The sequence below is a fragment of the Phyllobates terribilis genome, unplaced genomic scaffold, assembly GCF_046119375.1.
Source record: "Phyllobates terribilis strain yellow unplaced genomic scaffold, ASM4611937v1 Scaffold_108__1_contigs__length_5656254, whole genome shotgun sequence".
Taxonomy (NCBI): Eukaryota; Metazoa; Chordata; class Amphibia; order Anura; family Dendrobatidae; genus Phyllobates; species Phyllobates terribilis.
In genome coordinates, this window is record NW_027362868.1 from 302,345 (window position 1) to 325,542 (window position 23,198).

The 23,198-nt window shown below is 45.3% G+C and overlaps 18 non-coding genes across 18 annotated transcripts; all 18 read left to right on the plus strand.

Moving 5' to 3' along the window:
• The first annotated feature begins 655 nt into the window (after positions 1-655).
• LOC141200637 (U2 spliceosomal RNA) lies at positions 656-846 on the plus strand. The gene has a single exon (XR_012272351.1). It is a non-coding gene; the product is annotated as a U2 spliceosomal RNA (small nuclear RNA).
• A 1,123-nt stretch (positions 847-1,969) lies between these two features.
• On the plus strand, positions 1,970-2,160 carry LOC141200534 (U2 spliceosomal RNA). Its single transcript, XR_012272252.1, has one exon. It is a non-coding gene; the product is annotated as a U2 spliceosomal RNA (small nuclear RNA).
• Positions 2,161-3,283: 1,123 nt separating this feature from the next.
• LOC141200648 (U2 spliceosomal RNA) lies at positions 3,284-3,474 on the plus strand. Its single transcript, XR_012272362.1, has one exon. It is a non-coding gene; the product is annotated as a U2 spliceosomal RNA (small nuclear RNA).
• A 1,123-nt stretch (positions 3,475-4,597) lies between these two features.
• LOC141200661 (U2 spliceosomal RNA) lies at positions 4,598-4,788 on the plus strand. Its single transcript, XR_012272374.1, has one exon. It is a non-coding gene; the product is annotated as a U2 spliceosomal RNA (small nuclear RNA).
• Positions 4,789-5,913: 1,125 nt separating this feature from the next.
• Positions 5,914-6,104, plus strand: LOC141200672 (U2 spliceosomal RNA). Its single transcript, XR_012272385.1, has one exon. It is a non-coding gene; the product is annotated as a U2 spliceosomal RNA (small nuclear RNA).
• A 1,118-nt stretch (positions 6,105-7,222) lies between these two features.
• On the plus strand, positions 7,223-7,413 carry LOC141200683 (U2 spliceosomal RNA). Its single transcript, XR_012272396.1, has one exon. It is a non-coding gene; the product is annotated as a U2 spliceosomal RNA (small nuclear RNA).
• Positions 7,414-8,533: 1,120 nt separating this feature from the next.
• Positions 8,534-8,724, plus strand: LOC141200694 (U2 spliceosomal RNA). The gene has a single exon (XR_012272407.1). It is a non-coding gene; the product is annotated as a U2 spliceosomal RNA (small nuclear RNA).
• A 1,120-nt stretch (positions 8,725-9,844) lies between these two features.
• LOC141200705 (U2 spliceosomal RNA) lies at positions 9,845-10,035 on the plus strand. Its single transcript, XR_012272418.1, has one exon. It is a non-coding gene; the product is annotated as a U2 spliceosomal RNA (small nuclear RNA).
• A 1,120-nt stretch (positions 10,036-11,155) lies between these two features.
• On the plus strand, positions 11,156-11,346 carry LOC141200717 (U2 spliceosomal RNA). The gene has a single exon (XR_012272429.1). It is a non-coding gene; the product is annotated as a U2 spliceosomal RNA (small nuclear RNA).
• Positions 11,347-12,466: 1,120 nt separating this feature from the next.
• Positions 12,467-12,657, plus strand: LOC141200461 (U2 spliceosomal RNA). Its single transcript, XR_012272181.1, has one exon. It is a non-coding gene; the product is annotated as a U2 spliceosomal RNA (small nuclear RNA).
• A 1,120-nt stretch (positions 12,658-13,777) lies between these two features.
• Positions 13,778-13,968, plus strand: LOC141200395 (U2 spliceosomal RNA). Its single transcript, XR_012272117.1, has one exon. It is a non-coding gene; the product is annotated as a U2 spliceosomal RNA (small nuclear RNA).
• Positions 13,969-15,089: 1,121 nt separating this feature from the next.
• On the plus strand, positions 15,090-15,279 carry LOC141200624 (U2 spliceosomal RNA). The gene has a single exon (XR_012272339.1). It is a non-coding gene; the product is annotated as a U2 spliceosomal RNA (small nuclear RNA).
• Positions 15,280-16,398: 1,119 nt separating this feature from the next.
• On the plus strand, positions 16,399-16,589 carry LOC141200728 (U2 spliceosomal RNA). Its single transcript, XR_012272440.1, has one exon. It is a non-coding gene; the product is annotated as a U2 spliceosomal RNA (small nuclear RNA).
• A 1,124-nt stretch (positions 16,590-17,713) lies between these two features.
• LOC141200739 (U2 spliceosomal RNA) lies at positions 17,714-17,904 on the plus strand. The gene has a single exon (XR_012272451.1). It is a non-coding gene; the product is annotated as a U2 spliceosomal RNA (small nuclear RNA).
• A 1,123-nt stretch (positions 17,905-19,027) lies between these two features.
• Positions 19,028-19,218, plus strand: LOC141200751 (U2 spliceosomal RNA). The gene has a single exon (XR_012272462.1). It is a non-coding gene; the product is annotated as a U2 spliceosomal RNA (small nuclear RNA).
• Positions 19,219-20,342: 1,124 nt separating this feature from the next.
• Positions 20,343-20,533, plus strand: LOC141200762 (U2 spliceosomal RNA). Its single transcript, XR_012272473.1, has one exon. It is a non-coding gene; the product is annotated as a U2 spliceosomal RNA (small nuclear RNA).
• Positions 20,534-21,654: 1,121 nt separating this feature from the next.
• LOC141200775 (U2 spliceosomal RNA) lies at positions 21,655-21,845 on the plus strand. Its single transcript, XR_012272485.1, has one exon. It is a non-coding gene; the product is annotated as a U2 spliceosomal RNA (small nuclear RNA).
• A 1,118-nt stretch (positions 21,846-22,963) lies between these two features.
• LOC141200786 (U2 spliceosomal RNA) lies at positions 22,964-23,154 on the plus strand. Its single transcript, XR_012272496.1, has one exon. It is a non-coding gene; the product is annotated as a U2 spliceosomal RNA (small nuclear RNA).
• The last annotated feature ends 44 nt before the right edge of the window (positions 23,155-23,198 follow it).

Here is a 23,198-nt window from a genome sequence, read left to right on the forward strand (position 1 = left end):
TTTTGGTTTGCTACAATGCCTTTTCTGAAACGTTGTCTCCCTCTGCTGGAACACTGACTTCTTTCATTTAATGCCTGCAGACTATAAAAGAGAAACCAACCCAAAAAGTTTGGTTGATTAGTCTGTGGCATTCTTTTAAACTGTTGCTTATGGCGGTCTCTGTGAGCTTCTCAGTGACATTCAGCCATCCAGGTATCCCGCCTGCAGTAGACGGAATGTGGCAATGGAACGCTGGCTGCGCATGTCATAATAGGCTCTGAGCCTTTATATACCTGCGCACAGCAGCAGCCACCTTCAGTCTGCTGCTGGACAGCCAGCAGCAGCAGCAGCAGGAGAGGTAATTAATCAGCAACCCTCCTGCTAAGGGTAGACAGCTGCTCGTTCCACCCCCCCCCGCCTTAATTGGTTCTCCTCCCTTCCAACGGTGTTGAGGCGGGTGGGAACAGCCGGGGGTTGAGGGTACTGTGCTAAAAGAGGTGGAGTTATGCAGATCTAAAACGCGTGGATTGCAGCAGCAGCAAGCCGAAAAGTGCAGGCATGTGAGGGATCTAGAGGTTGACAGCATGTCTTCTTAACGGGAGTCCAGGTGGCCATCTCCACAAATGGACTTTTCAGAATCCTTGGGTGGCACCGTAGTCGGAAACCAATTCTGGTTATCGCTTCTCGGCCTTTTGGCTAAGATCAAGTGTAGTATCTGTTCTTATCAGTTTAATATCTGATACGTCCCCTATCTGGGGACCATATATTAAATGGATTTTTAGAACAGGGAGATGGAAAAAGAGCTTGCTCTGTCCACTCCACGCATTGACCTGGTATTGCAGTATCTCCAGGACCGGTGCACCCCTTCTTTAATGCAGTTTCTAAAATCAGAAAGAATTGAATTCAATGCTTTTTGTTCATTTTGCTTGTTTGTCGGATTTTGGGATGGACTCTTTGGCTTTGCTTTTCTTCTCCTCATTGGATTTTTCATGTTAAAAGTTGCAGAAGCCAGATGACAAGCTCATTTTGGTTCAACTTCAGCAACTGTGCATTGCATTGCCATGTAATGTAATGTAATGCAATGCTATCTATCTAGCTCTCCCTCTATACTTCCTTTTGGATAAACAGACATATTAGGCAAGCATTTTGGAGCTTTCACCTAAATAACTACAGGTGGTGAGATAAGCTGCACAATATAATTGACCTTTCAGTATATTGTTGCACACACACCATCTATTTAGCAAATGCCCTTGTTATCAACAGCAGCCTTTTAAACTCACCTGAGCTAACAGGTATGTGAGCTGGTTACTCTGCTGCGCTTAAAATTTCTTTTTTGGTTTGCTACAATGCCTTTTCTGAAACGTTGTCTCCCTCTGCTGGAACACTGACTTCTTTCATTTAATGCCTGCAGACTATAAAAGAGAAACCAACCCAAAAAGTTTGGTTGATTAGTCTGTGGCATTCTTTTAAACTGTTGCTTATGGCGGTCTCTGTGAGCTTCTCAGTGACATTCAGCCATCCAGGTATCCCGCCTGCAGTAGACGGAATGTGGCAATGGAACGCTGGCTGCGCGTCATAATAGGCTCTGAGCCTTTATATACCTGCGCACAGCAGCAGCCACCTTCAGTCTGCTGCTGGACAGCCAGCAGCAGCAGCAGCAGGAGAGGTAATTAATCAGCAACCCTCCTGCTAAGGGTAGACAGCTGCTCGTTCCACCCCACCCCCCCCCCGCCTTAATTGGTTCTCCTCCCTTCCAACGGTGTTGAGGCGGGTGGGAACAGCCGGGGGTTGAGGGTACTGTGCTAAAAGAGGTGGAGTTATGCAGATCTAAAACGCGTGGATTGCAGCAGCAGCAAGCCGAAAAGTGCAGGCATGTGAGGGATCTAGAGGTTGACAGCATGTCTTCTTAACGGGAGTCCAGGTGGCCATCTCCACAAATGGACTTTTCAGAATCCTTGGGTGGCACCGTAGTCGGAAACCAATTCTGGTTATCGCTTCTCGGCCTTTTGGCTAAGATCAAGTGTAGTATCTGTTCTTATCAGTTTAATATCTGATACGTCCCCTATCTGGGGACCATATATTAAATGGATTTTTAGAACAGGGAGATGGAAAAAGAGCTTGCTCTGTCCACTCCACGCATTGACCTGGTATTGCAGTATCTCCAGGACAGGTGCACCCCTTCTTTAATGCAGTTTCTAAAATCAGAAAGAATTGAATTCAATGCTTTTTGTTCATTTTGCTTGTTTGTCGGATTTTGGGATGGACTCTTTGGCTTTGCTTTTCTTCTCCTCATTGGATTTTTCATGTTAAAAGTTGCAGAAGCCAGATGACAAGCTCATTTTGGTTCAACTTCAGCAACTGTGCATTGCATTGCCATGTAATGTAATGTAATGCAATGCTATCTATCTAGCTCTCCCTCTATACTTCCTTTTGGATAAACAGACATATTAGGCAAGCATTTTGGAGCTTTCACCTAAATAACTACAGGTGGTGAGATAAGCTGCACAATATAATTGACCTTTCAGTATATTGTTGCACACACACCATCTATTTAGCAAATGCCCTTGTTATCAACAGCAGCCTTTTAAACTCACCTGAGCTAACAGGTATGTGAGCTGGTTACTCTGCTGCGCTTAAAATTTCTTTTTTGGTTTGCTACAATGCCTTTTCTGAAACGTTGTCTCCCTCTGCTGGAACACTGACTTCTTTCATTTAATGCCTGCAGACTATAAAAGAGAAACCAACCCAAAAAGTTTGGTTGATTAGTCTGTGGCATTCTTTTAAACTGTTGCTTATGGCGGTCTCTGTGAGCTTCTCAGTGACATTCAGCCATCCAGGTATCCCGCCTGCAGTAGACGGAATGTGGCAATGGAACGCTGGCTGCGCGTGTCATAATAGGCTCTGAGCCTTTATATACCTGCGCACAGCAGCAGCCACCTTCAGTCTGCTGCTGGACAGCCAGCAGCAGCAGCAGCAGGAGAGGTAATTAATCAGCAACCCTCCTGCTAAGGGTAGACAGCTGCTCGTTCCACCCCCCCCCCCCCGCCTTAATTGGTTCTCCTCCCTTCCAACGGTGTTGAGGCGGGTGGGAACAGCCGGGGGTTGAGGGTACTGTGCTAAAAGAGGTGGAGTTATGCAGATCTAAAACGCGTGGATTGCAGCAGCAGCAAGCCGAAAAGTGCAGGCATGTGAGGGATCTAGAGGTTGACAGCATGTCTTCTTAACGGGAGTCCAGGTGGCCATCTCCACAAATGGACTTTTCAGAATCCTTGGGTGGCACCGTAGTCGGAAACCAATTCTGGTTATCGCTTCTCGGCCTTTTGGCTAAGATCAAGTGTAGTATCTGTTCTTATCAGTTTAATATCTGATACGTCCCCTATCTGGGGACCATATATTAAATGGATTTTTAGAACAGGGAGATGGAAAAAGAGCTTGCTCTGTCCACTCCACGCATTGACCTGGTATTGCAGTATCTCCAGGACCGGTGCACCCCTTCTTTAATGCAGTTTCTAAAATCAGAAAGAATTGAATTCAATGCTTTTTGTTCATTTTGCTTGTTTGTCGGATTTTGGGATGGACTCTTTGGCTTTGCTTTTCTTCTCCTCATTGGATTTTTCATGTTAAAAGTTGCAGAAGCCAGATGACAAGCTCATTTTGGTTCAACTTCAGCAACTGTGCATTGCATTGCCATGTAATGTAATGTAATGCAATGCTATCTATCTAGCTCTCCCTCTATACTTCCTTTTGGATAAACAGACATATTAGGCAAGCATTTTGGAGCTTTCACCTAAATAACTACAGGTGGTGAGATAAGCTGCACAATATAATTGACCTTTCAGTATATTGTTGCACACACACCATCTATTTAGCAAATGCCCTTGTTATCAACAGCAGCCTTTTAAACTCACCTGAGCTAACAGGTATGTGAGCTGGTTACTCTGCTGCGCTTAAAATTTCTTTTTTGGTTTGCTACAATGCCTTTTCTGAAACGTTGTCTCCCTCTGCTGGAACACTGACTTCTTTCATTTAATGCCTGCAGACTATAAAAGAGAAACCAACCCAAAAAGTTTGGTTGATTAGTCTGTGGCATTCTTTTAAACTGTTGCTTATGGCGGTCTCTGTGAGCTTCTCAGTGACATTCAGCCATCCAGGTATCCCGCCTGCAGTAGACGGAATGTGGCAATGGAACGCTGGCTGCGCGTGTCATCATAGGCTCTGAGCCTTTATATACCTGCGCACAGCAGCAGCCACCTTCAGTCTGCTGCTGGACAGCCAGCAGCAGCAGCAGCAGGAGAGGTAATTAATCAGCAACCCTCCTGCTAAGGGTAGACAGCTGCTCGTTCCACCCCCCCCCCCCCGCCTTAATTGGTTCTCCTCCCTTCCAACGGTGTTGAGGCGGGTGGGAACAGCCGGGGGTTGAGGGTACTGTGCTAAAAGAGGTGGAGTTATGCAGATCTAAAACGCGTGGATTGCAGCAGCAGCAAGCCGAAAAGTGCAGGCATGTGAGGGATCTAGAGGTTGACAGCATGTCTTCTTAACGGGAGTCCAGGTGGCCATCTCCACAAATGGACTTTTCAGAATCCTTGGGTGGCACCGTAGTCGGAAACCAATTCTGGTTATCGCTTCTCGGCCTTTTGGCTAAGATCAAGTGTAGTATCTGTTCTTATCAGTTTAATATCTGATACGTCCCCTATCTGGGGACCATATATTAAATGGATTTTTAGAACAGGGAGATGGAAAAAGAGCTTGCTCTGTCCACTCCACGCATTGACCTGGTATTGCAGTATCTCCAGGACCGGTGCACCCCTTCTTTAATGCAGTTTCTAAAATCAGAAAGAATTGAATTCAATGCTTTTTGTTCATTTTGCTTGTTTGTCGGATTTTGGGATGGACTCTTTGGCTTTGCTTTTCTTCTCCTCATTGGATTTTTCATGTTAAAAGTTGCAGAAGCCAGATGACAAGCTCATTTTGGTTCAACTTCAGCAACTGTGCATTGCATTGCCATGTAATGTAATGTAATGCAATGCTATCTATCTAGCTCTCCCTCTATACTTCCTTTTGGATAAACAGACACATTAGGCAAGCATTTTGGAGCTTTCACCTAAATAACTACAGGTGGTGAGATAAGCTGCACAATATAATTGACCTTTCAGTATATTGTTGCACACACACCATCTATTTAGCAAATGCCCTTGTTATCAACAGCAGCCTTTTAAACTCACCTGAGCTAACAGGTATGTGAGCTGGTTACTCTGCTGCGCTTAAAATTTCTTTTTTGGTTTGCTACAATGCCTTTTCTGAAACGTTGTCTCCCTCTGCTGGAACACTGACTTCTTTCATTTAATGCCTGCAGACTATAAAAGAGAAACCAACCCAAAAAGTTTGGTTGATTAGTCTGTGGCATTCTTTTAAACTGTTGCTTATGGAGGTCTCTGTGAGCTTCTCAGTGACATTCAGCCATCCAGGTATCCCGCCTGCAGTAGACGGAATGTGGCAATGGAACGCGGGCTGCGCGTGTCATAATAGGCTCTGAGCCTTTATATACCTGCGCACAGCAGCAGCCACCTTCAGTCTGCTGCTGGACAGCCAGCAGCAGCAGCAGCAGGAGAGGTAATTAATCAGCAACCCTCCTGCTAAGGGTAGACAGCTGCTCGTTCCACCCCCCCCCCCCCCCGCCTTAATTGGTTCTTCTCCCTTCCAACGGTGTTGAGGCGGGTGGGAACAGCCGGGGGTTGAGGGTACTGTGCTAAAAGAGGTGGAGTTATGCAGATCTAAAACGCGTGGATTGCAGCAGCAGCAAGCCGAAAAGTGCAGGCATGTGAGGGATCTAGAGGTTGACAGCATGTCTTCTTAACGGGAGTCCAGGTGGCCATCTCCACAAATGGACTTTTCAGAATCCTTGGGTGGCACCGTAGTCGGAAACCAATTCTGGTTATCGCTTCTCGGCCTTTTGGCTAAGATCAAGTGTAGTATCTGTTCTTATCAGTTTAATATCTGATACGTCCCCTATCTGGGGACCATATATTAAATGGATTTTTAGAACAGGGAGATGGAAAAAGAGCTTGCTCTGTCCACTCCACGCATTGACCTGGTATTGCAGTATCTCCAGGACCGGTGCACCCCTTCTTTAATGCAGTTTCTAAAATCAGAAAGAATTGAATTCAATGCTTTTTGTTCATTTTGCTTGTTTGTCGGATTTTGGGATGGACTCTTTGGCTTTGCTTTTCTTCTCCTCATTGGATTTTTCATGTTAAAAGTTGCAGAAGCCAGATGACAAGCTCATTTTGGTTCAACTTCAGCAACTGTGCATTGCATTGCCATGTAATGTAATGTAATGCAATGCTATCTATCTAGCTCTCCCTCTATACTTCCTTTTGGATAAACAGACATATTAGGCAAGCATTTTGGAGCTTTCACCTAAATAACTACAGGTGGTGAGATAAGCTGCACAATATAATTGACCTTTCAGTATATTGTTGCACACACACCATCTATTTAGCAAATGCCCTTGTTATCAACAGCAGCCTTTTAAACTCACCTGAGCTAACAGGTATGTGAGCTGGTTACTCTGCTGCGCTTAAAATTTCTTTTTTGGTTTGCTACAATGCCTTTTCTGAAACGTTGTCTCCCTCTGCTGGAACACTGACTTCTTTCATTTAATGCCTGCAGACTATAAAAGAGAAACCAACCCAAAAAGTTTGGTTGATTAGTCTGTGGCATTCTTTTAAACTGTTGCTTATGGCGGTCTCTGTGAGCTTCTCAGTGACATTCAGCCATCCAGGTATCCCGCCTGCAGTAGACGGAATGTGGCAATGGAACGCTGGCTGCGCGTGTCATAATAGGCTCTAAGCCTTTATATACCTGCGCACAGCAGCAGCCACCTTCAGTCTGCTGCTGGACAGCCAGCGGCAGCAGCAGGAGAGGTAATTAATCAGCAACCCTCCTGCTAAGGGTAGACAGCTGCTCGTTCCACCCCCCCCCCCGCCTTAATTGGTTCTCCTCCCTTCCAACGGTGTTGAGGCGGGTGGGAACAGCTGGGGGTTGAGGGTACTGTGCTAAAAGAGGTCGAGCTATGCAGATCTAAAACGCGTGGATTGCAGCAGCAGCAAGCCGAAAAGTGCAGGCATGTGAGGGATCTAGAGGTTGACAGCATGTCTTCTTAACGGGAGTCCAGGTGGCCATCTCCACAAATGGACTTTTCAGAATCCTTGGGTGGCACCGTAGTCGGAAACCAATTCTGGTTATCGCTTCTCGGCCTTTTGGCTAAGATCAAGTGTAGTATCTGTTCTTATCAGTTTAATATCTGATACGTCCCCTATCTGGGGACCATATATTAAATGGATTTTTAGAACAGGGAGATGGAAAAAGAGCTTGCTCTGTCCACTCCACGCATTGACCTGGTATTGCAGTATCTCCAGGACCGGTGCACCCCTTCTTTAATGCAGTTTCTAAAATCAGAAAGAATTGAATTCAATGCTTTTTGTTCATTTTGCTTGTTTGTCGGATTTTGGGATGGACTCTTTGGCTTTGCTTTTCTTCTCCTCATTGGATTTTTCATGTTAAAAGTTGCAGAAGCCAGATGACAAGCTCATTTTGGTTCAACTTCAGCAACTGTGCATTGCATTGCCATGTAATGTAATGTAATGCAATGCTATCTATCTAGCTCTCCCTCTATACTTCCTTTTGGATAAACAGACATATTAGGCAAGCATTTTGGAGCTTTCACCTAAATAACTACAGGTGGTGAGATAAGCTGCACAATATAATTGACCTTTCAGTATATTGTTGCACACACACCATCTATTTAGCAAATGCCCTTGTTATCAACAGCAGCCTTTTAAACTCACCTGAGCTAACAGGTATGTGAGCTGGTTACTCTGCTGCGCTTAAAATTTCTTTTTTGGTTTGCTACAATGCCTTTTCTGAAACGTTGTCTCCCTCTGCTGGAACACTGACTTCTTTCATTTAATGCCTGCAGACTATAAAAGAGAAACCAACCCAAAAAGTTTGGTTGATTAGTCTGTGGCATTCTTTTAAACTGTTGCTTATGGCGGTCTCTGTGAGCTTCTCAGTGACATTCAGCCATCCAGGTATCCCGCCTGCAGTAGACGGAATGTGGCAATGGAACGCTGGCTGCGCGTGTCATAATAGGCTCTGAGCCTTTATATACCTGCGCACAGCAGCAGCCACCTTCAGTCTGCTGCTGGACAGCCAGCAGCAGCAGCAGCAGGAGAGGTAATTAATCAGCAACCCTCCTGCTAAGGGTAGACAGCTGCTCGTTCCACCCCCCCCCCGCCTTAATTGGTTCTCCTCCCTTCCAACGGTGTTGAGGCGGGTGGGAACAGCCGGGGGTTGAGGGTACTGTGCTAAAAGAGGTGGAGTTATGCAGATCTAAAACGCGTGGATTGCAGCAGCAGCAAGCCGAAAAGTGCAGGCATGTGAGGGATCTAGAGGTTGACAGCATGTCTTCTTAACGGGAGTCCAGGTGGCCATCTCCACAAATGGACTTTTCAGAATCCTTGGGTGGCACCGTAGTCGGAAACCAATTCTGGTTATCGCTTCTCGGCCTTTTGGCTAAGATCAAGTGTAGTATCTGTTCTTATCAGTTTAATATCTGATACGTCCCCTATCTGGGGACCATATATTAAATGGATTTTTAGAACAGGGAGATGGAAAAAGAGCTTGCTCTGTCCACTCCACGCATTGACCTGGTATTGCAGTATCTCCAGGACCGGTGCACCCCTTCTTTAATGCAGTTTCTAAAATCAGAAAGAATTGAATTCAATGCTTTTTGTTCATTTTGCTTGTTTGTCGGATTTTGGGATGGACTCTTTGGCTTTGCTTTTCTTCTCCTCATTGGATTTTTCATGTTAAAAGTTGCAGAAGCCAGATGACAAGCTCATTTTGGTTCAACTTCAGCAACTGTGCATTGCATTGCCATGTAATGTAATGTAATGCAATGCTATCTATCTAGCTCTCCCTCTATACTTCCTTTTGGATAAACAGACATATTAGGCAAGCATTTTGGAGCTTTCACCTAAATAACTACAGGTGGTGAGATAAGCTGCACAATATAATTGACCTTTCAGTATATTGTTGCACACACACCATCTATTTAGCAAATGCCCTTGTTATCAGCAGCAGCCTTTTAAACTCACCTGAGCTAACAGGTATGTGAGCTGGTTACTCTGCTGCGCTTAAAATTTCTTTTTTGGTTTGCTACAATGCCTTTTCTGAAACGTTGTCTCCCTCTGCTGGAACACTGACTTCTTTCATTTAATGCCTGCAGACTATAAAAGAGAAACCAACCCAAAAAGTTTGGTTGATTAGTCTGTGGCATTCTTTTAAACTGTTGCTTATGGCGGTCTCTGTGAGCTTCTCAGTGACATTCAGCCATCCAGGTATCCCGCCTGCAGTAGACGGAATGTGGCAATGGAACGCTGGCTGCGCGTGTCATAATAGGCTCTGAGCCTTTATATACCTGCGCACTGCAGCAGCCACCTTCAGTCTGCTGCTGGACAGCCAGCAGCAGCAGCAGGAGAGGTAATTAATCAGCAACCCTCCTGCTAAGGGTAGACAGCTGCTCGTTCCACCCCCCCCCCCCCGCCTTAATTGGTTCTCCTCCCTTCCAACGGTGTTGAGGCGGGTGGGAACAGCCGGGGGTTGAGGGTACTGTGCTAAAAGAGGTGGAGTTATGCAGATCTAAAACGCGTGGATTGCAGCAGCAGCAAGCCGAAAAGTGCAGGCATGTGAGGGATCTAGAGGTTGACAGCATGTCTTCTTAACGGGAGTCCAGGTGGCCATCTCCACAAATGGACTTTTCAGAATCCTTGGGTGGCACCGTAGTCGGAAACCAATTCTGGTTATCGCTTCTCGGCCTTTTGGCTAAGATCAAGTGTAGTATCTGTTCTTATCAGTTTAATATCTGATACGTCCCCTATCTGGGGACCATATATTAAATGGATTTTTAGAACAGGGAGATGGAAAAAGAGCTTGCTCTGTCCACTCCACGCATTGACCTGGTATTGCAGTATCTCCAGGACCGGTGCACCCCTTCTTTAATGCAGTTTCTAAAATCAGAAAGAATTGAATTCAATGCTTTTTGTTCATTTTGCTTGTTTGTCGGATTTTGGGATGGACTCTTTGGCTTTGCTTTTCTTCTCCTCATTGGATTTTTCATGTTAAAAGTTGCAGAAGCCAGATGACAAGCTCATTTTGGTTCAACTTCAGCAACTGTGCATTGCATTGCCATGTAATGTAATGTAATGCAATGCTATCTATCTAGCTCTCCCTCTATACTTCCTTTTGGATAAACAGACATATTAGGCAAGCATTTTGGAGCTTTCACCTAAATAACTACAGGTGGTGAGATAAGCTGCACAATATAATTGACCTTTCAGTATATTGTTGCACACACACCATCTATTTAGCAAATGCCCTTGTTATCAACAGCAGCCTTTTAAACTCACCTGAGCTAACAGGTATGTGAGCTGGTTACTCTGCTGCGCTTAAAATTTCTTTTTTGGTTTGCTACAATGCCTTTTCTGAAACGTTGTCTCCCTCTGCTGGAACACTGACTTCTTTCATTTAATGCCTGCAGACTATAAAAGAGAAACCAACCCAAAAAGTTTGGTTGATTAGTCTGTGGCATTCTTTTAAACTGTTGCTTATGGCGGTCTCTGTGAGCTTCTCAGTGACATTCAGCCATCCAGGTATCCCGCCTGCAGTAGACGGAATGTGGCAATGGAACGCTGGCTGCGCGTGTCATAATAGGCTCTGAGCCTTTATATACCTGCGCATAGCAGCAGCCACCTTCAGTCTGCTGCTGGACAGCCAGCAGCAGCAGCAGCAGGAGAGGTAATTAATCAGCAACCCTCCTGCTAAGGGTAGACAGCTGCTCGTTCCACCCCCCCCCCGCCTTAATTGGTTCTCCTCCCTTCCAACGGTGTTGAGGCGGGTGGGAACAGCCGGGGGTTGAGGGTACTGTGCTAAAAGAGGTGGAGTTATGCAGATCTAAAACGCGTGGATTGCAGCAGCAGCAAGCCGAAAAGTGCAGGCATGTGAGGGATCTAGAGGTTGACAGCATGTCTTCTTAACGGGAGTCCAGGTGGCCATCTCCACAAATGGACTTTTCAGAATCCTTGGGTGGCACCGTAGTCGGAAACCAATTCTGGTTATCGCTTCTCGGCCTTTTGGCTAAGATCAAGTGTAGTATCTGTTCTTATCAGTTTAATATCTGATACGTCCCCTATCTGGGGACCATATATTAAATGGATTTTTAGAACAGGGAGATGGAAAAAGAGCTTGCTCTGTCCACTCCACGCATTGACCTGGTATTGCAGTATCTCCAGGACCGGTGCACCCCTTCTTTAATGCAGTTTCTAAAATCAGAAAGAATTGAATTCAATGCTTTTTGTTCATTTTGCTTGTTTGTCGGATTTTGGGATGGACTCTTTGGCTTTGCTTTTCTTCTCCTCATTGGATTTTTCATGTTAAAAGTTGCAGAAGCCAGATGACAAGCTCATTTTGGTTCAACTTCAGCAACTGTGCATTGCATTGCCATGTAATGTAATGTAATGCAATGCTATCTATCTAGCTCTCCCTCTATACTTCCTTTTGGATAAACAGACATATTAGGCAAGCATTTTGGAGCTTTCACCTAAATAACTACAGGTGGTGAGATAAGCTGCACAATATAATTGACCTTTCAGTATATTGTTGCACACACACCATCTATTTAGCAAATGCCCTTGTTATCAACAGCAGCCTTTTAAACTCACCTGAGCTAACAGGTATGTGAGCTGGTTACTCTGCTGCGCTTAAAATTTCTTTTTTGGTTTGCTACAATGCCTTTTCTGAAACGTTGTCTCCCTCTGCTGGAACACTGACTTCTTTCATTTAATGCCTGCAGACTATAAAAGAGAAACCAACCCAAAAAGTTTGGTTGATTAGTCTGTGGCATTCTTTTAAACTGTTGCTTATGGCGGTCTCTGTGAGCTTCTCAGTGACATTCAGCCATCCAGGTATCCCGCCTGCAGTAGACGGAATGTGGCAATGGAACGCTGGCTGCGCGTGTCATAATAGGCTCTGAGCCTTTATATACCTGCGCACAGCAGCAGCCACCTTCAGTCTGCTGCTGGACAGCCAGCAGCAGCAGCAGCAGGAGAGGTAATTAATCAGCAACCCTCCTGCTAAGGGTAGACAGCTGCTCGTTCCACCCCCCCCCCGCCTTAATTGGTTCTCCTCCCTTCCAACGGTGTTGAGGCGGGTGGGAACAGCCGGGGGTTGAGGGTACTGTGCTAAAAGAGGTGGAGTTATGCAGATCTAAAACGCGTGGATTGCAGCAGCAGCAAGCCGAAAAGTGCAGGCATGTGAGGGATCTAGAGGTTGACAGCATGTCTTCTTAACGGGAGTCCAGGTGGCCATCTCCACAAATGGACTTTTCAGAATCCTTGGGTGGCACCGTAGTCGGAAACCAATTCTGGTTATTGCCTCTCGGCCTTTTGGCTAAGATCAAGTGTAGTATCTGTTCTTATCAGTTTAATATCTGATACGTCCCCTATCTGGGGACCATATATTAAATGGATTTTTAGAACAGGGAGATGGAAAAAGAGCTTGCTCTGTCCACTCCACGCATTGACCTGGTATTGCAGTATCTCCAGGACCGGTGCACCCCTTCTTTAATGCAGTTTCTAAAATCAGAAAGAATTGAATTCAATGCTTTTTGTTCATTTTGCTTGTTTGTCGGATTTTGGGATGGACTCTTTGGCTTTGCTTTTCTTCTCCTCATTGGATTTTTCATGTTAAAAGTTGCAGAAGCCAGATGACAAGCTCATTTTGGTTCAACTTCAGCAACTGTGCATTGCATTGCCATGTAATGTAATGTAATGCAATGCTATCTATCTAGCTCTCCCTCTATACTTCCTTTTGGATAAACAGACATATTAGGCAAGCATTTTGGAGCTTTCACCTAAATAACTACAGGTGGTGAGATAAGCTGCACAATATAATTGACCTTTCAGTATATTGTTGCACACACACCATCTATTTAGCAAATGCCCTTGTTATCAACAGCAGCCTTTTAAACTCACCTGAGCTAACAGGTATGTGAGCTGGTTACTCTGCTGCGCTTAAAATTTCTTTTTTGGTTTGCTACAATGCCTTTTCTGAAACGTTGTCTCCCTCTGCTGGAACACTGACTTCTTTCATTTAATGCCTGCAGACTATAAAAGAGAAACCAACCCAAAAAGTTTGGTTGATTAGTCTGTGGCATTCTTTTAAACTGTTGCTTATGGCGGTCTCTGTGAGCTTCTCAGTGACATTCAGCCATCCAGGTATCCCGCCTGCAGTAGACGGAATGTGGCAATGGAACGCTGGCTGCGCGTGTCATAATAGGCTCTGAGCCTTTATATACCTGCGCACAGCAGCAGCCACCTTCAGTCTGCTGCTGGACAGCCAGCAGCAGCAGCAGCAGGAGAGGTAATTAATCAGCAACCCTCCTGCTAAGGGTAGACAGCTGCTCGTTCCACCCCCCCCCCGCCTTAATTGGTTCTCCTCCCTTCCAACGGTGTTGAGGCGGGTGGGAACAGCCGGGGGTTGAGGGTACTGTGCTAAAAGAGGTGGAGTTATGCAGATCTAAAACGCGTGGATTGCAGCAGCAGCAAGCCGAAAAGTGCAGGCATGTGAGGGATCTAGAGGTTGACAGCATGTCTTCTTAACGGGAGTCCAGGTGGCCATCTCCACAAATGGACTTTTCAGAATCCTTGGGTGGCACCGTAGTCGGAAACCAATTCTGGTTATCGCTTCTCGGCCTTTTGGCTAAGATCAAGTGTAGTATCTGTTCTTATCAGTATAATATCTGATACGTCCCCTATCTGGGGACCATATATTAAATGGATTTTTAGAACAGGGAGATGGAAAAAGAGCTTGCTCTGTCCACTCCACGCATTGACCTGGTATTGCAGTATCTCCAGGACCGGTGCACCCCTTCTTTAATGCAGTTTCTAAAATCAGAAAGAATTGAATTCAATGCTTTTTGTTCATTTTGCTTGTTTGTCGGATTTTGGGATGGACTCTTTGGCTTTGCTTTTCTTCTCCTCATTGGATTTTTCATGTTAAAAGTTGCAGAAGCCAGATGACAAGCTCATTTTGGTTCAACTTCAGCAACTGTGCATTGCATTGCCATGTAATGTAATGTAATGCAATGCTATCTATCTAGCTCTCCCTCTATACTTCCTTTTGGATAAACAGACATATTAGGCAAGCATTTTGGAGCTTTCACCTAAATAACTACAGGTGGTGAGATAAGCTGCACAATATAATTGACCTTTCAGTATATTGTTGCACACACACCATCTATTTAGCAAATGCCCTTGTTATCAACAGCAGCCTTTTAAACTCACCTGAGCTAACAGGTATGTGAGCTGGTTACTCTGCTGCGCTTAAAATTTCTTTTTTGGTTTGCTACAATGCCTTTTCTGAAACGTTGTCTCCCTCTGCTGGAACACTGACTTCTTTCATTTAATGCCTGCAGACTATAAAAGAGAAACCAACCCAAAAAGTTTGGTTGATTAGTCTGTGGCATTCTTTTAAACTGTTGCTTATGGCGGTCTCTGTCAGCTTCTCAGTGACATTCAGCCATCCAGGTATCCCGCCTGCAGTAGACGGAATGTGGCAATGGAACGCTGGCTGCGCGTCTCATAATAGGCTCTGAGCCTTTATATACCTGCGCACAGCAGCAGCCACCTTCAGTCTGCTGCTGGACAGCCAGCAGCAGCAGCAGCAGGAGAGGTAATTAATCAGCAACCCTCCTGCTAAGGGTAGACAGCTGCTCGTTCCACCCCCCCCCCCGCCTTAATTGGTTCTCCTCCCTTCCAACGGTGTTGAGGCGGGTGGGAACAGCCGGGGGTTGAGGGTACTGTGCTAAAAGAGGTGGAGTTATGCAGATCTAAAACGCGTGGATTGCAGCAGCAGCAAGCCGAAAAGTGCAGGCATGTGAGGGATCTAGAGGTTGACAGCATGTCTTCTTAACGGGAGTCCAGGTGGCCATCTCCACAAATGGACTTTTCAGAATCCTTGGGTGGCACCGTAGTCGGAAACGAATTCTGGTTATCGCTTCTCGGCCTTTTGGCTAAGATCAAGTGTAGTATCTGTTCTTATCAGTTTAATATCTGATACGTCCCCTATCTGGGGACCATATTTAAATGGATTTTTAGAACAGGGAGATGGAAAAAGAGCTTGCTCTGTCCACTCCACGCATTGACCTGGTATTGCAGTATCTCCAGGACCGGTGCACCCCTTCTTTAATGCAGTTTCTAAAATCAGAAAGAATTGAATTCAATGCTTTTTGTTCATTTTGCTTGTTTGTCGGATTTTGGGATGGACACTTTGGCTTTGCTTTTCTTCTCCTCATTGGATTTTTCATGTTAAAAGTTGCAGAAGCCAGATGACAAGCTCATTTTGGTTCAACTTCAGCAACTGTGCATTGCATTGCCATGTAATGTAATGTAATGCAATGCTATCTATCTAGCTCTCCCTCTATACTTCCTTTTGGATAAACAGACATATTAGGCAAGCATTTTGGAGCTTTCACCTAAATAACTACAGGTGGTGAGATAAGCTGCACAATATAATTGACCTTTCAGTATATTGTTGCACACACACCATCTATTTAGCAAATGCCCTTGTTATCAACAGCAGCCTTTTAAACTCACCTGAGCTAACAGGTATGTGAGCTGGTTACTCTGCTGCGCTTAAAATTTCTTTTTTGGTTTGCTACAATGCCTTTTCTGAAACGTTGTCTCCCTCTGCTGGAACACTGACTTCTTTCATTTAATGCCTGCAGACTATAAAAGAGAAACCAACCCAAAAAGTTTGGTTGATTAGTCTGTGGCATTCTTTTAAACTGTTGCTTATGGCGGTCTCTGTGAGCTTCTCAGTGACATTCAGCCATCCAGGTATCCTGCCTGCAGTAGACGGAATGTGGCAATGGAACGCTGGCTGCGCGTGTCATAATAGGCTCTGAGCCTTTATATACCTGCGCACAGCAGCAGCCACCTTCAGTCTGCTGCTGGACAGCCAGCAGCAGCAGCAGGAGAGGTAATTAATCAGCAACCCTCCTGCTAAGGGTAGACAGCTGCTCGTTCCACCCCCCCCCCCCGCCTTAATTGGTTCTCCTCCCTTCCAACGGTGTTGAGGCGGGTGGGAACAGCCGGGGGTTGAGGGTACTGTGCTAAAAGAGGTGGAGTTATGCAGATCTAAAACGCGTGGATTGCAGCAGCAGCAAGCCGAAAAGTGCAGGCATGTGAGGGATCTAGAGGTTGACAGCATGTCTTCTTAACGGGAGTCCAGGTGGCCATCTCCACAAATGGACTTTTCAGAATCCTTGGGTGGCACCGTAGTCGGAAACCAATTCTGGTTATCGCTTCTCGGCCTTTTGGCTAAGATCAAGTGTAGTATCTGTTCTTATCAGTTTAATATCTGATACGTCCCCTATCTGGGGACCATATATTAAATGGATTTTTAGAACAGGGAGATGGAAAAAGAGCTTGCTCTGTCCACTCCACGCATTGACCTGGTATTGCAGTATCTCCAGGACCGGTGCACCCCTTCTTTAATGCAGTTTCTAAAATCAGAAAGAATTGAATTCAATGCTTTTTGTTCATTTTGCTTGTTTGTCGGATTTTGGGATGGACTCTTTGGCTTTGCTTTTCTTCTCCTCATTGGATTTTTCATGTTAAAAGTTGCAGAAGCCAGATGACAAGCTCATTTTGGTTCAACTTCAGCAACTGTGCATTGCATTGCCATGTAATGTAATGTAATGCAATGCTATCTATCTAGCTCTCCCTCTATACTTCCTTTTGGATAAACAGACATATTAGGCAAGCATTTTGGAGCTTTCACCTAAATAACTACAGGTGGTGAGATAAGCTGCACAATATAATTGACCTTTCAGTATATTGTTGCACACACACCATCTATTTAGCAAATGCCCTTGTTATCAACAGCAGCCTTTTAAACTCACCTGAGCTAACAGGTATGTGAGCTGGTTACTCTGCTGCGCTTAAAATTTCTTTTTTGGTTTGCTACAATGCCTTTTCTGAAACGTTGTCTCCCTCTGCTGGAACACTGACTTCTTTCATTTAATGCCTGCAGACTATAAAAGAGAAACCAACCCAAAAAGTTTGGTTGATTAGTCTGTGGCATTCTTTTAAACTGTTGCTTATGGCGGTCTCTGTGAGCTTCTCAGTGACATTCAGCCATCCAGGTATCCCGCCTGCAGTAGACGGAATGTGGCAATGGAACGCTGGCTGCGCGTGTCATAATAGGCTCTGAGCCTTTATATACCTGCGCACAGCAGCAGCCACCTTCAGTCTGCTGCTGGACAGCCAGCAGCAGCAGCAGCAGGAGAGGTAATTAATCAGCAACCCTCCTGCTAAGGGTAGACAGCTGCTCGTTCCACCCCCCCCCCCCCCGCCTTAATTGGTTCTCCTCCCTTCCAACGGTGTTGAGGCGGGTGGGAACAGCCGGGGGTTGAGGGTACTGTGCTAAAAGAGGTGGAGTTATGCAGATCTAAAACGCGTGGATTGCAGCAGCAGCAAGCCGAAAAGTGCAGGCATGTGAGGGATCTAGAGGTTGACAGCATGTCTTCTTAACGGGAGTCCAGGTGGCCATCTCCACAAATGGACTTTTCAGAATCCTTGGGTGGCACCGTAGTCGGAAACCAATTCTGGTTATCGCTTCTCGGCCTTTTGGCTAAGATCAAGTGTAGTATCTGTTCTTATCAGTTTAATATCTGATACGTCCCCTATCTGGGGACCATATATTAAATGGATTTTTAGAACAGGGAGATGGAAAAAGAGCTTGCTCTGTCCACTCCACGCATTGACCTGGTATTGCAGTATCTCCAGGACCGGTGCACCCCTTCTTTAATGCAGTTTCTAAAATCAGAAAGAATTGAATTCAATGCTTTTTGTTCATTTTGCTTGTTTGTCGGATTTTGGGATGGACTCTTTGGCTTTGCTTTTCTTCTCCTCATTGGATTTTTCATGTTAAAAGTTGCAGAAGCCAGATGACAAGCTCATTTTGGTTCAACTTCAGCAACTGTGCATTGCATTGCCATGTAATGTAATGTAATGCAATGCTATCTATCTAGCTCTCCCTCTATACTTCCTTTTGGATAAACAGACATATTAGGCAAGCATTTTGGAGCTTTCACCTAAATAACTACAGGTGGTGAGATAAGCTGCACAATATAATTGACCTTTCAGTATATTGTTGCACACACACCATCTATTTAGCAAATGCCCTTGTTATCAACAGCAGCCTTTTAAACTCACCTGAGCTAACAGGTATGTGAGCTGGTTACTCTGCTGCGCTTAAAATTTCTTTTTTGGTTTGCTACAATGCCTTTTCTGAAACGTTGTCTCCCTCTGCTGGAACACTGACTTCTTTCATTTAATGCCTGCAGACTATAAAAGAGAAACCAACCCAAAAAGTTTGGTTGATTAGTCTGTGGCATTCTTTTAAACTGTTGCTTATGGCGGTCTCTGTGAGCTTCTCAGTGATATTCAGCCATCCAGGTATCCCGCCTGCAGTAGACGGAATGTGGCAATGGAACGCTGGCTGCGCGTGTCATCATAGGCTCTGAGCCTTTATATACCTGCGCACAGCAGCAGCCACCTTCAGTCTGCTGCTGGACAGCCAGCAGCAGCAGCAGCAGGAGAGGTAATTAATCAGCAACCCTCCTGCTAAGGGTAGACAGCTGCTCGTTCCACCCCCCCACCCCCGCCTTAATTGGTTCTCCTCCCTTCCAACGGTGTTGAGGCGGGTGGGAACAGCCGGGGGTTGAGGGTACTGTGCTAAAAGAGGTGGAGTTATGCAGATCTAAAACGCGTGGATTGCAGCAGCAGCAAGCCGAAAAGTGCAGGCATGTGAGGGATCTAGAGGTTGACAGCATGTCTTCTTAACGGGAGTCCAGGTGGCCATCTCCACAAATGGACTTTTCAGAATCCTTGGGTGGCACCGTAGTCGGAAACCAATTCTGGTTATCGCTTCTCGGCCTTTTGGCTAAGATCAAGTGTAGTATCTGTTCTTATCAGTTTAATATCTGATACGTCCCCTATCTGGGGACCATATATTAAATGGATTTTTAGAACAGGGAGATGGAAAAAGAGCTTGCTCTGTCCACTCCACGCATTGACCTGGTATTGCAGTATCTCCAGGACCGGTGCACCCCTTCTTTAATGCAGTTTCTAAAATCAGAAAGAATTGAATTCAATGCTTTTTGTTCATTTTGCTTGTTTGTCGGATTTTGGGATGGACTCTTTGGCTTTGCTTTTCTTCTCCTCATTGGATTTTTCATGTTAAAAGTTGCAGAAGCCAGATGACAAGCTCATTTTGGTTCAACTTCAGCAACTGTGCATTGCATTGCCATGTAATGTAATGTAATGCAATGCTATCTATCTAGCTCTCCCTCTATACTTCCTTTTGGATAAACAGACATATTAGGCAAGCATTTTGGAGCTTTCACCTAAATAACTACAGGTGGTGAGATAAGCTGCACAATATAATTGACCTTTCAGTATATTGTTGCACACACACCATCTATTTAGCAAATGCCCTTGTTATCAACAGCAGCCTTTTAAACTCACCTGAGCTAACAGGTATGTGAGCTGGTTACTCTGCTGCGCTTAAAATTTCTTTTTTGGTTTGCTACAATGCCTTTTCTGAAACGTTGTCTCCCTCTGCTGGAACACTGACTTCTTTCATTTAATGCCTGCAGACTATAAAAGAGAAACCAACCCAAAAAGTTTGGTTGATTAGTCTGTGGCATTCTTTTAAACTGTTGCTTATGGCGGTCTCTGTGAGCTTCTCAGTGACATTCAGCCATCCAGGTATCCCGCCTGCAGTAGACGGAATGTGGCAATGGAACGCTGGCTGCGCGTGTCATAATAGGCTCTGAGCCTTTATATACCTGCGCACAGCAGCAGCCACCTTCAGTCTGCTGCTGGACAGCCAGCAGCAGCAGCAGCAGGAGAGGTAATTAATCAGCAACCCTCCTGCTAAGGGTAGACAGCTGCTCGTTCCACCCCCCCCCCCCCCGCCTTAATTGGTTCTCCTCCCTTCCAACGGTGTTGAGGCGGGTGGGAACAGCCGGGGGTTGAGGGTACTGTGCTAAAAGAGGTGGAGTTATGCAGATCTAAAACGCGTGGATTGCAGCAGCAGCAAGCCGAAAAGTGCAGGCATGTGAGGGATCTAGAGGTTGACAGCATGTCTTCTTAACGGGAGTCCAGGTGGCCATCTCCACAAATGGACTTTTCAGAATCCTTGGGTGGCACCGTAGTCGGAAACCAATTCTGGTTATCGCTTCTCGGCCTTTTGGCTAAGATCAAGTGTAGTATCTGTTCTTATCAGTTTAATATCTGATACGTCCCCTATCTGGGGACCATATATTAAATGGATTTTTAGAACAGGGAGATGGAAAAAGAGCTTGCTCTGTCCACTCCACGCATTGACCTGGTATTGCAGTATCTCCAGGACCGGTGCACCCCTTCTTTAATGCAGTTTCTAAAATCAGAAAGAATTGAATTCAATGCTTTTTGTTCATTTTGCTTGTTTGTCGGATTTTGGGATGGACTCTTTGGCTTTGCTTTTCTTCTCCTCATTGGATTTTTCATGTTAAAAGTTGCAGAAGCCAGATGACAAGCTCATTTTGGTTCAACTTCAGCAACTGTGCATTGCATTGCCATGTAATGTAATGTAATGCAATGCTATCTATCTAGCTCTCCCTCTATACTTCCTTTTGGATAAACAGACATATTAGGCAAGCATTTTGGAGCTTTCACCTAAATAACTACAGGTGGTGAGATAAGCTGCACAATATAATTGACCTTTCAGTATATTGTTGCACACACACCATCTATTTAGCAAATGCCCTTGTTATCAACAGCAGCCTTTTAAACTCACCTGAGCTAACAGGTATGTGAGCTGGTTACTCTGCTGCGCTTAAAATTTCTTTTTTGGTTTGCTACAATGCCTTTTCTGAAACGTTGTCTCCCTCTGCTGGAACACTGACTTCTTTCATTTAATGCCTGCAGACTATAAAAGAGAAATCAACCCAAAAAGTTTGGTTGATTAGTCTGTGGCATTCTTTTAAACTGTTGCTTATGGCGGTCTCTGTGAGCTTCTCAGTGACATTCAGCCATCCAGGTATCCCGCCTGCAGTAGACGGAATGTGGCAATGGAACGCTGGCTGCGCGTGTCATAATAGGCTCTGAGCCTTTATATACCTGCGCACAGCAGCAGCCACCTTCAGTCTGCTGCTGGACAGCCAGCAGCAGCAGCAGCAGGAGAGGTAATTAATCAGCAACCCTCCTGCTAAGGGTAGACAGCTGCTCGTTCCACCCCCCCCCCCGCCTTAATCGGTTCTCCTCCCTTCCAACGGTGTTGAGGCGGGTGGGAACAGCCGGGGGTTGAGGGTACTGTGCTAAAAGAGGTGGAGTTATGCAGATCTAAAACGCGTGGATTGCAGCAGCAGCAAGCCGAAAAGTGCAGGCATGTGAGGGATCTAGAGGTTGACAGCATGTCTTCTTAACGGGAGTCCAGGTGGCCATCTCCACAAATGGACTTTTCAGAATCCTTGGGTGGCACCGTAGTCGGAAACCAATTCTGGTTATCGCTTCTCGGCCTTTTGGCTAAGATCAAGTGTAGTATCTGTTCTTATCAGTTTAATATCTGATACGTCCCCTATCTGGGGACCATATATTAAATGGATTTTTAGAACAGGGAGATGGAAAAAGAGCTTGCTCTGTCCACTCCACGCATTGACCTGGTATTGCAGTATCTCCAGGACCGGTGCACCCCTTCTTTAATGCAGTTTCTAAAATCAGAAAGAATTGAATTCAATGCTTTTTGTTCATTTTGCTTGTTTGTCGGATTTTGGGATGGACTCTTTGGCTTTGCTTTTCTTCTCCTCATTGGATTTTTCATGTTAAAAGTTGCAGAAGCCAGATGACAAGCTCATTTTGGTTCAACTTCAGCAACTGTGCATTGCATTGCCATGTAATGTAATGTAATGCAATGCTATCTATCTAGCTCTCCCTCTATACTTCCTTTTGGATAAACAGACATATTAGGCAAGCATTTTGGAGCTTTCACCTAAATAACTACAGGTGGTGAGATAAGCTGCACAATATAATTGACCTTTCAGTATATTGTTGCACACACACCATCTATTTAGCAAATGCCCTTGTTATCAACAGCAGCCTTTTAAACTCACCTGAGCTAACAGGTATGTGAGCTGGTTACTCTGCTGCGCTTAAAATTTCTTTTTTGGTTTGCTACAATGCCTTTTCTGAAACGTTGTCTCCCTCTGCTGGAACACTGACTTCTTTCATTTAATGCCTGCAGACTATAAAAGAGAAACCAACCCAAAAAGTTTGGTTGATTAGTCTGTGGCATTCTTTTAAACTGTTGCTTATGGTGGTCTCTGTGAGCTTCTCAGTGACATTCAGCCATCCAGGTATCCCGCCTGCAGTAGACGGAATGTGGCAATGGAACGCTGGCTGCGCGTGTCATAATAGGCTCTGAGCCTTTATATACCTGCGCACAGCAGCAGCCACCTTCAGTCTGCTGCTGGACAGCCAGCAGCAGCAGCAGCAGGAGAGGTAATTAATCAGCAACCCTCCTGCTAAGGGTAGACAGCTGCTCGTTCCACCCCCCCCGCCTAAATTGGTTCTCCTCCCTTCCAACGGTGTTGAGGCGGGTGGGAACAGCCGGGGGTTGAGGGTACTGTGCTAAAAGAGGTGGAGTTATGCAGATCTAAAACGCGTGGATTGCAGCAGCAGCAAGCCGAAAAGTGCAGGCATGTGAGGGATCTAGAGGTTGACAGCATGTCTTCTTAACGGGAGTCCAGGTGGCCATCTCCACAAATGGACTTTTCAGAATCCTTGGGTGGCACCGTAGTCGGAAACCAATTCTGGTTATCGCTTCTCGGCCTTTTGGCTAAGATCAAGTGTAGTATCTGTTCTTATCAGTTTAATATCTGATACGTCCCCTATCTGGGGACCATATATTAAATGGATTTTTAGAACAGGGAGATGGAAAAAGAGCTTGCTCTGTCCACTCCACGCATTGACCTGGTATTGCAGTATCTCCAGGACCGGTGCACCCCTTCTTTAATGCAGTTTCTAAAATCAGAAAGAATTGAATTCAATGCT